We start from the raw sequence: 17,458 nt of genomic DNA, 5'->3' as shown, positions 1-17,458 counted from the left end.
GATGAAATGCATTAAAGTATGTATATTGCATTTAACAGACAAATTCAGTGCTCGATTTATATTTCCAAGAGCTATCATTTTGGATCTGTGGGGTTTTAGAATACTAGGATGTATACTTTATCATTTTTGATGAAATGCATTAAAGTATGTATATTGCATTTAACAGACAAATTCAGTGCATTTAAATAATGTACACTGTTAATAATTAAACATGTTTGGGCCCGGTGGCGTAGTTGTAGCGAAGATCTAGCACCCCGTCCAGGGATTAATCTTTCCTCACGCTATGTGCACGTTGGGACTGGCGCGATCCTGGATGGATAGATGGATGGAATAAACAAACATGTATTACCAAGATTTTTCAATATTCCTTAACAGTTTTGAAGAATCATCATTCTAAGCTTCCAGCAGGGTTTACATTTATTACAGAGCATATATTGTGGTGAATTGTTACATAGAGAACGTAAATAGAAGGACCAGAATTGGTGGTTTAATACGTTTGACAGACAGAGTACTGCTGCAATAATTTATTTCATCCATGGTAACGCGAGCCCCAGGAGGAGGAGGCAGGAATAATCCCTGGATGGGGCACCAGCTCATCACTACCACCGCCCCACTTTGCCCTCATGTTTAATACTTGCTTTAATGCATTTTATCATGAAAATAATATCAAGAATACCTATTAGAATTTGAAAATGTTCAAAGAGCTGCAATATAATAAGTGTAATGTATTCTGTGCGGCGATCAGTGCCTTTGCCCTCCTGTGTGTGAAAGAGAAAACCCATTTAAGAAGCACATAGTGATTCACACATATAGCATATGAAGCATTTAACGTACTGGTTTAGTTATGATGGGACTTGACAAACATCGATTTTAAGATGAAGTTTACAACATTCTACTTTAATGACAAAATAAACTATGAGATTAAGGTGGACATTTAGATGTTTTTCTTCCAATGTGTCCCTATTTTTTTTCTTTTCACCATACCCTAATACACTTTAATATGACACTCAGACAGTAAGGTATAACTCGCATTTTCACTGCGACTTTGATACCTGACCACTTGTTTTTTTTTATTTTGGGCATTATGTGACTTTCTGAACTCAACCTTTGAGTTTCTTCGCCACTATGTATTACTGGAGCGACTTCCTTTAGTTGTTTATACTACTGCTGAAGCCAACAAATAGTACGCTTTTCCACTTTGCATTTGCTGAAATTTTTTTTTCCACGTGCTTTTACCATTGTCTTTTAACCAAATACAGAATGGAAGGTGATATTAATGTTGATTTCCATATTAGAATATAAAAAATAATGGGAGGAGTCAGGCTTGGATGGCAGGCACATGCGTTAGTTTTCACGCTGACCGGAATTTCATCATATGTAAATACGTGCTTTATAAAGTGGCTCAGGTTGTGCAATATTATAACTGTATCGCAAGTTTACAGTGATGTAATTGTAGTTATAAGTACAAACAGTTCTAAAAGGAGCACTTGATGCACTGATTGAGTGCATTTAGAGTTCTTGGGATGAAACTGTCTCTGAACCCCGAGGAAAGGCTCTGAAGCGTTTCCTGTATGAATGCAGTTCAGTAGACAGCATTGCTGAGGCAACGTGTGCTTGATGCTGTATACCGATAATTCTCTTTCTGATTAGCTGCTGTATAGCTGTGATTCACATTCAGATAGAGTGATATAAATATTCCGAGTGGTGCAGTGAGAGTAATATGGAAAAAGATGATCCGATGTGGCAACTCCTAACAGGAGCAGTTGAAAGAAGAAGAAGAAGGTGCACTGAGAGTAACAACACTAAAGCAGTTATGATATTTGGGGAATAGTTAGACCATTCTGTGGACCATTATATTGTTACAGGTTAATGACAATCAAATGCATTAAACTAATAAACAATATAAGGTTAATTTCGGTGTATTTATAAAACCGTGTAAGGGATGCGGATCTAAAAAAGAAAGGGTAACCACACAGGAACAGTAGCACTGCTTTGACGCTGGGTGCCGCCAGTCTGCAAAACAGAGCGCAAAATTTGCGTACGCCAGGGTATAAGCTACCGTGGAAATATGCGTGACTTTACGCAAAGTTTAGGTTTTATACATCGCGATTTGAAGGTGGAAACGTTCTTACGCAACATTTTTGGGCGTACGCACCGTTTATACATGAGGCCTCTGGTGATTACTGCAACTGCCTTTCAACCAAGTATTACAAATTTGGCTGAGCAGAAGCATAGGCAACTATTTGTTAAAACTTCACTGTACAATTAACTACTCGCAAAGGATGTTGATTGTCTATGGAAACATATTATTAGTTATAGTACTACAATGGAACCACGGTTCACAACCATAATTCGTTCCAAAACTCTGGTCGTAAACTGATTTGGTCGTGAAAAGAAGTAATTTCCCCATAGGATTGTATGTAAATACAATTAATCCGCTCCAGACCGTACGAACTGTATGTAAATATATTTTATTTAAAGATTTTTAAGCACAAATATAGTTAATTAGACCATAGAATGCACAGCGTAATAGTAAACTAAATGTAAAAACATTGAATAACACTGAGAAAATCTTGAACAACACAGCAAACTAACACTGCAAGAGTTTGCGCTATAACGCTACGAACATCTCGCAAAAAATGCTTTTTTTTAATTAGTTTTAAGCACAGGGGAAAAAAATTAACATTTGAAAAGTCCGTAATTTAATAAACCACCAAGAAAATTAACATTACGAACCGATCGCTGTAAATAGAAGTGAAGTGGAGGTTAAAACCCAATAGATAAAAGTCTTCATTAAATACGAGGTTTAAACAATGCTCGGATCTGTCTCTTTAAAAACAAGCCTGGTGCATTCTTTAACTGCCATCTCGGCCTTATACTTCCAGCCATTTCTCTCGTGTGTGTGTGCACGTGTGTGTGTGTGAGTGAGTGTGTGTGTGTGTGTGTGTGTGTGTGTGTGTGTCTCTCTCGCGCCGGTGTCTGTGTGTGTGTGTCTCTCTCGTGCCGTGTGTGTCTATCTTTCGCTACAGGCGTATGTGTGTTTGTGTCTCTTGCTTGCTGCACAGGGAGAGACTGAACACGTGCAGAAGTCATCGGTGCAAACAAACCAAAAGGGAAACTGGCTTGTTCATATACCGAGTGTGTGGTCGTCAACAGATGCAAAAGTTTGGTGAACTTTTTGGTTGTAAACCGATTTGTACGTGTTCTGAGACGTTCGTGAACCAAGGTTCCACTGTATATAATGCATGAATATTACTTTGCATGGGAAACAGGAGGGTAACAATTTTTCTTTATTCATAACATTTTGTTTTTTCTGCCATATCTGTTATATTAGTGGTAATTAGTAAAACAGCTGTGCTGGCTCCTATACTCTACATGAGTATTGTGGTTTGAAATCAGAAATTTTGACATAGAGAGACCTGGTTTAGGTAATTGACTATGGTTGCAAAATAGGCTAAAGACAAATAACTAATTATTCATGGAATGAGTGGCCAAGAAAAGAGACTATCTTACACCGTTAGGTGAGGGCATACTCCTCTGGAGCCAAAATCTTCACCTCCTATTTCCCAGTGCAGAATCAATCAATCAGATGCAAAAAGTTAATGCCCATCATTAGTTCATGAGTATCCTAATTCCTATTTCTGGTAGTACCCCTGGAAGCCAAATGTTCTAGACTACATTTTCTTAAATTACTGAAGATTTTTAATCATCACATTGAACAAATAATATAAAATTTGGTTATGCTTGCAATGGTGATTTATTTTTTAATACAAAATGATCTTCTAGAGGGGAAAATGCATCAATAAAATAAAGTATTAATTTACTGTACCTGGCTGAGTTTCTTTTTCTGGATTTCAACCTCAAGATCCTTTTCCTAAGAAAACATAATTAAACATTATGCAGTACATGTCTCAAAATAAATTAGGTTTGTTGTAAAAATCATACACTAACAAAATTTTAATTCCTAAATTTGCTGTTCCTTTTTGGTTAAATGAGTCAATAAAAGCAATTGCGCAGCATTTTAAAAAATTACAAGCTACAATATTTGTACAGTTTAATATATTTAACTTGTCTGGGCTGTTAATGACAAAGTAACTTTGAAGTGGTTAGATGGTTATAAAATATAATTCCGAAGCTGAATAAGTTTAAACCAAAGACACCAGTTTAGGAGAAGAACCTCATGCCATCTGTGAAGCATGCTGGTGAAATGTTATTGCTTCATGTTTTCTGTCCACCCTGGCCATCGGACCTTACTCTTATTCTATGTTAATTAATGTTGACTTATGTTTATTTTTTATTGTGTCTTCTATTTTTCTATTCATTTTGTAAAGCACTTTGAGCTACATTTTTTTGTATGAATATGTGCTATATAAATAAATGTTGATTGATTGATTGATGTTAGTTTGCTGACTCGGGGCCTGGGCATCTTCATGAAGTCAACTGTGAACTCTGCCTCATATCAAAGTATGCTTCAGAAGATTGTGAGGCCATCTATTCGACAGTTGAATTTGAACCGCAAATGCACCCTTCAGTACAATAATGATCTGAAGCACACTAGGAAATCCACTAATGAATAGATCCAAATAGATCAAATGGATGGTTATGTACTGGCCTAGTGAAAGCCCTGATTTGAATCCCATTGAAATGTTGTGGGCGGATTTAAAACAGGCACTACCTGCAAGAAAACTTGTGTGGCATGAGGCTGGGGGCCAGACACAGCTGGTACGCCTGGAAGGAGGTGGTCGATATGTACCCGGGCCACAAGGGGGCAACCGCCCTCGATGATGAGGGGACCATGGGGACAGAGCAAGGAGGCTCAAACCCACTGGGGCCAGAGGGCGCCCCGAGCATTGTGGAGCCGGGGAGATTGACACTTCCGCTACACCTGGGAAGGTAGAGGAAAGACCTTCCAGGGATACCTGGAGTGCTTCCGGGTGCTAGTGCGGCACTTCCGCCACTCCAGGAAGTGCCGCCAGAAGGTCATCAGCAAGCACCAGAAGCACATTTGGATGGATATAAAAGGGGCTGCCTTCCTAAAGTCAGAAGGTGGAGCAAGATGAAGCTCTAGTGACAGGTGGAAGAGAGGCAGCCCACAGACATTGAAAGGTCCGAGGAAGGGTGTTGTGGTGTTGCGAACAATGTGTGTGTGTGGAATTTGGACTTGTGGGGCCAATTCTACTAAACGTGTGTGTTTTTTAAGAACTGCCAGTGTCCGTTTGGTTGTGTCCGGGCTGAAAATCTCACACCTGATAACATATTGCAACTGAAAGAATTTTACAGGTGGAGTGGTCAAAAATTTCACTGAGTTGATATCACAAAAACTGTTGGGTAGTAATGCAAAATGCCTACAAAAAGTCATCATCAAGTACTGCATTAAAATTTTTATTAAGAAGAAAATTTAACCTTTTTAAACTGAGGGAAAATATGCCATTACTGAGTAATATGGAAAAAGATGATCCGATGTGGCAACTCCTAACAGGAGCAGTTGAAAGAAGAAGAAGAAGGTGCAGTGAGAGTAACAACGCTAAAGCAGTTATGATATTTGGAATAGTTAGACCATTCTGTGGACCATTATATTGTTACAGGTTAATGACAATCAAATGCATTAAACTAATAAACAATATGCGGTTAATTTCAGTGTATATATAAAACCATGTCAGGGATGTAGATCTCAAAAAGAAAGGGTAACCACACAGGAACAGTAGCACTGCTTTGACGCTGGGTGCCGCCAGTCTGCAAAACCGAGCAGAACTTGCGTGACGCCAGGGTATGAGCTACCGTGGAAATGTGCGTGACTTTATGCCAAGTTTAGGTTTTATACATCGCGATATAATTGTGGAAACGTTCTTACGCAACATTTTGGGCACACACACCGTTTATACATGAGGCCCTGGTGATTACTGCTGCTGCCTTTCAACCAAGTATTACAAATTTGGCTGAGCAGAAGCATAGCCAACTATTTGTTAAAACTTCATTGTACAATTAACTACTTGCAAAGGATGTTGATTGTCTATGGAAACATATTATTAGTTATAGTACTACAATGGAACCACGGTTCACAACCATAATTCGTTCCAAAACTCTGGTCGTAAACCGATTTGGTCCTGAACAGAAGTAATTTCCCCCATAGGATTGTATGTAAATACAATTAATCCGCTCCAGACCGTACGAACTGTATGTAAATATATTGTATTTAAAGATTTTTAAGCACAAATATAGTTAATTAGACCATAGAATGCACAGCGTAATAGTAAACTAAATGTAAAAACATTGAATAACACTGAGAAAATCTTGAACAACACAGCAAACTAACACTGCAAGAGTTTGCGCTATAACGCTACGAACATCTCGCAAAAAATGCTTTTTTTTAATTAGTTTTAAGCACAGGGGAAAAAAATTAACATTTGAAAAGTCCGTAATTTAATAAACCACCAAGAAAATTAACATTACGAACCGATCGCTGTAAATAGAAGTGAAGTGGAGGTTAAAACCCAATAGATAAAAGTCTTCATTAAATACGAGGTTTAAACAATGCTCGGATCTGTCTCTTTAAAAACAAGCCTGGTGCATTCTTTAACTGCCATCTCGGCCTTATACTTCCAGCCATTTCTCTCGTGTGTGTGTGTGCACGCGTGTGTGTGTGTGAGTGAGTGTGTGTGTGTGTGTGTGTCTCTCTCGCGCCGGTGTCTGTGTGTGTGTGTCTCTCTCGTGCCGTGTGTGTCTATCTTTCGCTCGCGCGTATGTGTGTTTGTGTCTCTTGCTTGCTGCACAGGGAGAGACTGAACACGTGCAGAAGTCATCGGTGCAAACAAACCAAAAGGGAAACTGGCTTGTTCATATACCGAGTGTGTGGTCGTCAACAGATGCAAAAGTTTGGTGAACTTTTTGGTTGTAAACCGATTTGTACGTGTTCTGAGACGTTCGTGAACCAAGGTTCCACTGTATATAATGCATGAATATTACTTTGCATGGGAAACAGGAGGGTAACAATTTTTCTTTATTCATAACATTTTGTTTTTTCTGCCATATCTGTTATATTAGTGGTAATTAGTAAAACAGCTGTGCTGGCTCCTATACTCTACATGAGTATTGTGGTTTGAAATCAGAAATTTTGACATAGAGAGACCTGGTTTAGGTAATTGACTATGGTTGCAAAATAGGCTAAAGACAAATAACTAATTATTCATGGAATGAGTGGCCAAGAAAAGAGACTATCTTACACCGTTAGGTGAGGGCATACTCCTCTGGAGCCAAAATCTTCACCTCCTATTTCCCAGTGCAGAATCAATCAATCAGATGCAAAAAGTTAATGCCCATCATTAGTTCATGAGTATCCTAATTCCTATTTCTGGTAGTACCCCTGGAAGCCAAATGTTCTAGACTACATTTTCTTAAATTACTGAAGATTTTTAATCATCACATTGAACAAATAATATAAAATTTGGTTATGCTTGCAATGGTGATTTATTTTTTAATACAAAATGATCTTCTAGAGGGGAAAATGCATCAATAAAATAAAGTATTAATTTACTGTACCTGGCTGAGTTTCTTTTCTGGATTTCAACCTCAAGATCCTTTTCCTAAGAAAACATAATTAAACATTATGCAGTACATGTCTCAAAATAAATTAGGTTTGTTGTAAAAATCATACACTAACAAAATTTTAATTCCTAAATTTGCTGTTCCTTTTGGTTAAATGAGTCAATAAAAGCAATTGCAGCATTTTAAAAAATTACAAGCTACAATATTTGTACAGTTTAATATATTTAACTTGTCTGGGCTGTTAATGACAAAGTAACTTTGAAGTGGTTAGATGGTTATAAAATATAATTTCCGAAGCTGAATAAGTTTAAACCAAAGACACCAGTTTAGGAGAAGAACCTCATGCCATCTGTGAAGCATGCTGGTGAAATGTTATTGCTTCATGTTTTCTGTCCACCCTGGCCATCGGACCTTACTCTTATTCTATGTTAATTAATGTTGACTTATGTTTATTTTTATTGTGTCTTCTATTTTTCTATTCATTTTGTAAAGCACTTTGAGCTACATTTTTTTGTATGAATATGTGCTATATAAATAAATGTTGATTGATTGATTGATGTTAGTTTGCTGACTCGGGGCCTGGGCATCTTCATGAAGTCAACTGTGAACTCTGCCTCATATCAAAGTATGCTTCAGAAGATTGTGAGGCCATCTATTCGACAGTTGAATTTGAACCGCAAATGCACCCTTCAGTACAATAATGATCTGAAGCACACTAGGAAATCCACTAATGAATAGATCCAAATAGATCAAATGGATGGTTATGTACTGGCCTAGTGAAAGCCCTGATTTGAATCCCATTGAAATGTTGTGGGCGGATTTAAAACAGGCACTACCTGCAAGAAAACTTGTGTGGCATGAGGCTGGGGGCCAGACACAGCTGGTACGCCTGGAAGGAGGTGGTCGATATGTACCCCGGGCCACAAGGGGGCAACCGCCCTCGATGATGAGGGACCATGGGGACAGAGCAAGGAGGCTCAAACCCACTGGGGCCAGAGGGCGCCCCGAGCATTGTGGAGCCGGGGAGATTGACACTTCCGCTACACCTGGGAAGGTAGAGGAAAGACCTTCCAGGGATACCTGGAGTGCTTCCGGGTGCTAGTGCGCACTTCCGCCACTCCAGGAAGTGCCGCCAGAAGGTCATCAGCAAGCACCAGAAGCACATTTGGATGGATATAAAAGGGGCTGCCTTCCTAAAGTCAGAAGGTGGAGCAAGATGAAGCTCTAGTGACAGGTGGAAGAGAGGCAGCCCACAGACATTGAAAGGTCCGAGGAAGGGTGTTGTGGTGTTGCGAACAATGTGTGTGTGTGGAATTTGGACTTGTGGGGCCAATTCTACTAAACGTGTGTGTTTTTTAAGAACTGCCAGTGTCCGTTTGGTTGTGTCCGGGCTGAAAATCTCACACCTGATAACATATTGCAACTGAAAGAATTTTACAGGTGGAGTGGTCAAAAATTTCACTGAGTTGATATCACAAAAACTGTTGGGTAGTAATGCAAAATGCCTACAAAAAGTCATCATCAAGTACTGCATTAAAATTTTTATTAAGAAGAAAATTTAACCTTTTTAAACTGAGGGAAAATATGCCATTACTGAGTAATATGGAAAAAGATGATCCGATGTGGCAACTCCTAACAGGAGCAGTTGAAAGAAGAAGAAGAAGGTGCAGTGAGAGTAACAACGCTAAAGCAGTTATGATATTTGGAATAGTTAGACCATTCTGTGGACCATTATATTGTTACAGGTTAATGACAATCAAATGCATTAAACTAATAAACAATATGCGGTTAATTTCAGTGTATATATAAAACCATGTCAGGGATGTAGATCTCAAAAAGAAAGGGTAACCACACAGGAACAGTAGCACTGCTTTGACGCTGGGTGCCGCCAGTCTGCAAAACCGAGCGCAGAACTTGCGTACGCCAGGGTATGAGCTACCGTGGAAATGTGCGTGACTTTATGCCAAGTTTAGGTTTTATACATCGCGATATAATTGTGGAAACGTTCTTACGCAACATTTTTGGGCACACACACCGTTTATACATGAGGCCCCTGGTGATTACTGCTGCTGCCTTTCAACCAAGTATTACAAATTTGGCTGAGCAGAAGCATAGCCAACTATTTGTTAAAACTTCATTGTACAATTAACTACTTGCAAAGGATGTTGATTGTCTATGGAAACATATTATTAGTTATAGTACTACAATGGAACCACGGTTCACAACCATAATTCGTTCCAAAACTCTGGTCGTAAACCGATTTGGTCCTGAACAGAAGTAATTTCCCCCATAGGATTGTATGTAAATACAATTAATCCGCTCCAGACCGTACGAACTGTATGTAAATATATTGTATTTAAAGATTTTTAAGCACAAATATAGTTAATTAGACCATAGAATGCACAGCGTAATAGTAAACTAAATGTAAAAACATTGAATAACACTGAGAAAATCTTGAACAACACAGCAAACTAACACTGCAAGAGTTTGCGCTATAACGCTACGAACATCTCGCAAAAAATGCTTTTTTTTAATTAGTTTTAAGCACAGGGGAAAAAAATTAACATTTGAAAAGTCCGTAATTTAATAAACCACCAAGAAAATTAACATTACGAACCGATCGCTGTAAATAGAAGTGAAGTGGAGGTTAAAACCCAATAGATAAAAGTCTTCATTAAATACGAGGTTTAAACAATGCTCGGATCTGTCTCTTTAAAAACAAGCCTGGTGCATTCTTTAACTGCCATCTCGGCCTTATACTTCCAGCCATTTCTCTCGTGTGTGTGTGTGCACGCGTGTGTGTGTGTGAGTGAGTGTGTGTGTGTGTGCGTGTGTGTGTGTGTGTGTGTCTCTCTCGCGCCGGTGTCTGTGTGTGTGTGTCTCTCTCGTGCCGTGTGTGTCTATCTTTCGCTCGCGCGTATGTGTGTTTGTGTCTCTTGCTTGCTGCACAGGGAGAGACTGAACACGTGCAGAAGTCATCGGTGCAAACAAACCAAAAGGGAAACTGGCTTGTTCATATACCGAGTGTGTGGTCGTCAACAGATGCAAAAGTTTGGTGAACTTTTTGGTTGTAAACCGATTTATGCGTGTTCTGAGACGTTCGTGAACCAAGGTTCCACTGTATATAATGCATGAATATTACTTTGCATGGGAAACAGGAGGGTAACAATTTTTCTTTATTCATAACATTTTGTTTTTTCTGCCATATCTGTTATATTAGTGGTAATTAGTAAAACAGCTGTGCTGGCTCCTATACTCTACATGAGTATTGTGGTTTGAAATCAGAAATTTTGACATAGAGAGACCTGGTTTAGGTAATTGACTATGGTTGCAAAATAGGCTAAAGACAAATAACTAATTATTCATGGAATGAGTGGCCAAGAAAAGAGACTATCTTACACCGTTAGGTGAGGGCATACTCCTCTGGAGCCAAAATCTTCACCTCCTATTTCCCAGTGCAGAATCAATCAATCAGATGCAAAAAGTTAATGCCCATCATTAGTTCATGAGTATCCTAATTCCTATTTCTGGTAGTACCCCTGGAAGCCAAATGTTCTAGACTACATTTTCTTAAATTACTGAAGATTTTTAATCATCACATTGAACAAATAATATAAAATTTGGTTATGCTTGCAATGGTGATTTATTTTTTAATACAAAATGATCTTCTAGAGGGGAAAATGCATCAATAAAATAAAGTATTAATTTACTGTACCTGGCTGAGTTTCTTTTCTGGATTTCAACCTCAAGATCCTTTTCCTAAGAAAACATAATTAAACATTATGCAGTACATGTCTCAAAATAAATTAGGTTTGTTGTAAAAATCATACACTAACAAAATTTTAATTCCTAAATTTGCTGTTCCTTTTTGGTTAAATGAGTCAATAAAAGCAATTGCGCAGCATTTTAAAAAATTACAAGCTACAATATTTGTACAGTTTAATATATTTAACTTGTCTGGGCTGTTAATGACAAAGTAACTTTGAAGTGGTTAGATGGTTATAAAATATAATTTCCGAAGCTGAATAAGTTTAAACCAAAGACACCAGTTTAGGAGAAGAACCTCATGCCATCTGTGAAGCATGCTGGTGAAATGTTATTGCTTCATGTTTTCTGTCCACCCTGGCCATCGGACCTTACTCTTATTCTATGTTAATTAATGTTGACTTATGTTTATTTTTTATTGTGTCTTCTATTTTTCTATTCATTTTGTAAAGCACTTTGAGCTACATTTTTTTGTATGAATATGTGCTATATAAATAAATGTTGATTGATTGATTGATGTTAGTTTGCTGACTCGGGGCCTGGGCATCTTCATGAAGTCAACTGTGAACTCTGCCTCATATCAAAGTATGCTTCAGAAGATTGTGAGGCCATCTATTCGACAGTTGAATTTGAACCGCAAATGCACCCTTCAGTACAATAATGATCTGAAGCACACTAGGAAATCCACTAATGAATAGATCCAAATAGATCAAATGGATGGTTATGTACTGGCCTAGTGAAAGCCCTGATTTGAATCCCATTGAAATGTTGTGGGCGGATTTAAAACAGGCACTACCTGCAAGAAAACTTGTGTGGCATGAGGCTGGGGGCCAGACACAGCTGGTACGCCTGGAAGGAGGTGGTCGATATGTACCCCGGGCCACAAGGGGGCAACCGCCCTCGATGATGAGGGGACCATGGGGACAGAGCAAGGAGGCTCAAACCCACTGGGGCCAGAGGGCGCCCCGAGCATTGTGGAGCCGGGGAGATTGACACTTCCGCTACACCTGGGAAGGTAGAGGAAAGACCTTCCAGGGATACCTGGAGTGCTTCCGGGTGCTAGTGCGGCACTTCCGCCACTCCAGGAAGTGCCGCCAGAAGGTCATCAGCAAGCACCAGAAGCACATTTGGATGGATATAAAAGGGGCTGCCTTCCTAAAGTCAGAAGGTGGAGCAAGATGAAGCTCTAGTGACAGGTGGAAGAGAGGCAGCCCACAGACATTGAAAGGTCCGAGGAAGGGTGTTGTGGTGTTGCGAACAATGTGTGTGTGTGGAATTTGGACTTGTGGGGCCAATTCTACTAAACGTGTGTGTTTTTTAAGAACTGCCAGTGTCCGTTTGGTTGTGTCCGGGCTGAAAATCTCACACCTGATAACATCTTGCAACTGAAAGAATTTTACAGGTGGAGTGGTCAAAAATTTCACTGAGTTGATATCACAAAAACTGTTGGGTAGTAATGCAAAATGCCTACAAAAAGTCATCATCAAGTACTGCATTAAAATTTTTATTAAGAAGAAAATTTAACCTTTTTAAACTGAGGGAAAATATGCCATTACTGAGTAATATGGAAAAAGATGATCCGATGTGGCAACTCCTAACAGGAGCAGTTGAAAGAAGAAGAAGAAGGTGCAGTGAGAGTAACAACGCTAAAGCAGTTATGATATTTGGAATAGTTAGACCATTCTGTGGACCATTATATTGTTACAGGTTAATGACAATCAAATGCATTAAACTAATAAACAATATGCGGTTAATTTCAGTGTATATATAAAACCATGTCAGGGATGTAGATCTCAAAAAGAAAGGGTAACCACACAGGAACAGTAGCACTGCTTTGACGCTGGGTGCCGCCAGTCTGCAAAACCGAGCGCAGAACTTCCGTACGCCAGGGTATGAGCTACCGTGGAAATGTGCGTGACTTTATGCCAAGTTTAGGTTTTATACATCGCGATATAATTGTGGAAACGTTCTTACGCAACATTTTTGGGCACACACACCGTTTATACATGAGGCCCCTGGTGATTACTGCTGCTGCCTTTCAACCAAGTATTACAAATTTGGCTGAGCAGAAGCATAGCCAACTATTTGTTAAAACTTCATTGTACAATTAACTACTTGCAAAGGATGTTGATTGTCTATGGAAACATATTATTAGTTATAGTACTACAATGGAACCACGGTTCACAACCATAATTCGTTCCAAAACTCTGGTCGTAAACCGATTTGGTCCTGAACAGAAGTAATTTCCCCCATAGGATTGTATGTAAATACAATTAATCCGCTCCAGACCGTACGAACTGTATGTAAATATATTGTATTTAAAGATTTTTAAGCCCAAATATAGTTAATTAGACCATAGAATGCACAGCGTAATAGTAAACTAAATATAAAAACATTGAATAACACTGAGAAAACCTTGAACAACACGGAAAAGTAACACTGCAAGAGTTTGAGCTATAACGCTACGAACCGCTCGCTAAAAACGCTTTTTTTTTAATGAGTTTTAAGCACAGGGGAAAAAAATTAACATTTGAAAAATCCGTAATTTAATAAACCACCAAGAAAAGTAACATTACGAAAAGATCGCTGTAAATAGAAGTGAAGTGGAGGTTAAAATCCAATAGAAAAAAGTCTTCATTAAATACAAAGAGGTTTAAACAATGCTCGGATCTGTCTCTTTAAAAACAAGCATGGTGCATTCTTTAACTGCCATCTCGGCCTTATACTTCCAGCCATCTCTCTCGTGTGTGTGTGTGTGGCGCGAGCGTGTATGTGCGTGCGTGCGTGCGGTGCGTGCGTGGTGTGTGTGTGTGTGTCTCTCTCGCGCCGGTGTCTGTGTGTGTGTGTCTCTCTCGCGCCGTGTGTGTCTATCTTTCGCTCGCGCGTATGTGTGTGTGTGTCTCTTGCTCGCTGCACAGGGAGAGACTGAACACGTGCAGAAGTCATCGGTGCGCACAAACCGAAAGGGAAACTGGCTTGTTCGTATACCGAGTGTGTGGTCGTGAACAGATGCAAAAGTTTGGTGAACTTTTTGGTTGTAAACCGATTTGTACGTGTTCTGAGACGTTCATGAACCGAGGTTCCACTGTATATGATGCATGAATATTACTTTGCATGGGAAACAGGAGGGTAACAATTTTTCTTTATTCATAACATTTTGTTTTTTCTGCCATATCTGTTATATTAGTGGTAATTAGTAAAATAGCTGTGCTGGCTCCCATACTCTACATGAGTATTGTGGTTTGAAATCAGAAATTTTGACATAGAGAGACCTGGTTTAGGTAATTGACTATGGTTGCAAAATAGGCAACAAGACAAATAACTAATTATTCATGGAACGAGTGACCAACAAAAGAGACTATCTTACACCATTAGGTGAGGGCATACTCCTCTGGAGCCAAAATCTTCACCTCCTATTTCCCAGTGCATAATCAATCAATCAGATGCAGAAAGTTAATGCCCATCATGAGTGCATGAGTATCCTAATTCCTATTTCTTGTAGTACCCCTGGAAGCAAAATGTTCTAGACTACATTTTCTTAAATTGAAGATTTTTAATCATCACATTGAACAAATAATATAAAATTTGGTTATGCTTGCAATGGTGATTTATTTTTTAATACAAAATGATCTTCTAGAGGGGAAAAATGCATCAATAAAATAAAGTATTAATTTACTGTACCTTTAGTTTCATTTTGTGCTTTTCAAGCTCAAGATCCTTTTCCTAAGAAAACATAATTAAGCATTATGTAGTACATGTCTCAAAATAGATTAGGTTTGTAAAATTTTATTTCCTAAATTTGCTATTCCTTTTTGGTAAAATGAGTCAATAAAAGCAATTGCGCAGCATTTTAAAAAATTACAAGCTACAATATTTGTACAGTTTAATTTGTCTGGACTGTTAATGACAAAGTAACTTTGAAGTGGTTAGATGGTTATAAAATATACTTTCCGAAGCTGAATAAGTTTAAACCAAAGACACCAGTTTAGGAGAAGAACCTCATGCCATCTGTGAAGCATGTTGGTAAAATGTTATTGCTTCATGTTACTTTGCTGACTCAGGGCCTGGGCATCTTCATGAAGTCAACTGTGAACTCTGCCTCCTATCAAAGTATGCTTCAGAAGATTGTGAGGCCATCTATTCGACAGTTGAATTTGAACCGCAAATGCACCCTTCAGTACAATAATGATCTGAAGCACACTAGGAAATACACTAATGAATAGCTACAAAAAGAAGAAATGAATGGTTATGTACTGGCCTAGTGAAAGCCCTAATTTGAATCCCATTGAAATGTTGTGGGCGGATTTAAAATAGGCACTACCTGCAAGAAAACTTGTGTGGCATGAGGCTGGGGCCAGACACAGCCGGTACGCCTGGAAGGACCGGGAGGTGGTCGATATGTACCCCGGGCCACAAGGGGGCAACGGCCCAAGATGATGAGGGGACCATGGGGACAGAGCAAGGAGGCTCAAACCCACTGGGGCCAGAGGGCGCCCCGAGCATTGTGGAGCCGGGGAGATTGACACTTCCGCCACACCTGGGAAGGTAGACGAAAGACATTCTAGGGATACCCGGAGTGCTTTCGGGTGCTAGTGCGGCACTTCCACCACTCCAGGAAGTGCCGCCAGAAGGTCATCAGCAAGCACCAGAAGCACATCTGGGTGGATATAAAAGGGGCCGCCTTCCTAAAGAAAGAAGGTGGAGCAAGATGAAGCTCTAGTGACAGGTGGAAGAGAGGCAGCCCACGGACATTGAAAGGTCCGAGAAAGGGTGTTGTGGTGTTGCGAACAATGTGTGTGTGTGGGATTTGGACTTGTGGGGCCAATTCTATTAAACGTGTGTGTTTTTTAAAAACTGCCAAGTGTCCGTTTGGTTGTGTCCGGGCTGAAAATCTCACACCTGATAACATGTTGCAACTGAAAGAATTTTGCAGGTGGAGTGGTCAAAAATTTCACTGAGTCGATGTCACAAAAACTGTTGGGCAGTAATGCAAAATGCCTACAAAAAGTCATCATCAAGTACTGCATTAAAATTTTTATTAAGAAGAAAATTTAACCTTTTAAACTGAGGGAAAATATGCCATTACTGAGTAATATGGAAAAAGATGATCCGATGTGGTTATGACATTTGGAATAGTTAGACCATTCTGTGGACCATTATATTGTTACAGGTTAATGACAATCAAATGCATTAAACTAATAAACAATATGCGGTTAATTTCAGTGTATATACAAAAACAGCGGCAGGGATGTGGATCTCAAAAAGAAAGGGTAACCACACAGGAACAGTAGCACTGCTTTGACGCTGGGTGCCGCCAGTCTGCAAAACCGAGCGCAGAACTTGCGCACGCCAGGGTATGAGCTACCGTGGAAATGTGCATGACTTTATGCCAAGTTTAGGTTTTATATATCGCGATTTGATTGAGGAAACGTTCTTACGCAACATTTTTGGGCGTACGCACCGTTTATACATGAGGCCTCTGGTGATTACTGCAACTGCCTTTCAACCAAGTATTACAAATTTGGCTGAGCAGAAGCATAGGCAACTATTTGTTAAAACTTCACTGTACAATTAACTACTCGCAAAGGATGTTGATTGTCTATGGAAACATATTATTGGTTATAGTACTACAATGGAACCACGGTTCACAACCATAATTCGTTCCAAAACTCTGGTCGTAAACCGATTTGGTCCTGAACAGAAGTAATTTCCCCCATAGGATTGTATGTAAATACAATTAATCGGCTCTTGACTATACGAACTGTATGCAAATATATTTTATTTAAAGATTTTTAAGCACAAATATAGTTAATTAGACCATAGAATGCACAGCGTAATAGTAAACTAAATGTAAAAACATTGAATAACACAGAAAACTAACACTGCAAGAGTTTGCGCTATAAAGCTACGAACCGCTCGCTAAAAACGCTTTTTTTTAATGAGTTTTAAGCACAGGGGAAAAAAATTAACATTTGAAAAATCCATAATTTAATAAACCACCAAGAAAAATAACATTACGAACCGATTGCTGTAAATAGAAGTGAAGTGGAGGTTAAAATCCAATAGAAAAAGGTCTTCATTAAATACAACGAGGTTTAAACAATGCTCTGATCTGTCTCTTTAAAAACAAGCATGGTGCATTCTTTAACTG

At 39.1% G+C, this 17,458-nt stretch overlaps 1 long non-coding RNA gene across 1 annotated transcript in view; it reads right to left on the bottom strand.

The window, feature by feature from the left end:
* LOC120516014 overlaps positions 1-11,284 on the bottom strand; it is a 37,923-nt gene extending 26,639 nt beyond the window's left edge. Inside the window, exons 1-2 of the long non-coding RNA XR_005630749.1 lie at positions 11,258-11,284; positions 3,830-3,874 (exon numbers count right to left, since the gene is read on the bottom strand). This is a non-coding gene — a long non-coding RNA (uncharacterized LOC120516014). The remainder of the gene's footprint in view (positions 1-3,829; positions 3,875-11,257) is intronic.
* Between the last annotated feature and the right edge of the window lie 6,174 nt (positions 11,285-17,458).

The sequence above is a fragment of the Polypterus senegalus genome, chromosome 15 (assembly GCF_016835505.1).
Source record: "Polypterus senegalus isolate Bchr_013 chromosome 15, ASM1683550v1, whole genome shotgun sequence".
NCBI classification, from domain to species: Eukaryota; Metazoa; Chordata; class Cladistia; order Polypteriformes; family Polypteridae; genus Polypterus; species Polypterus senegalus.
This window is presented reverse-complemented; position numbering and strand designations above follow the sequence as displayed.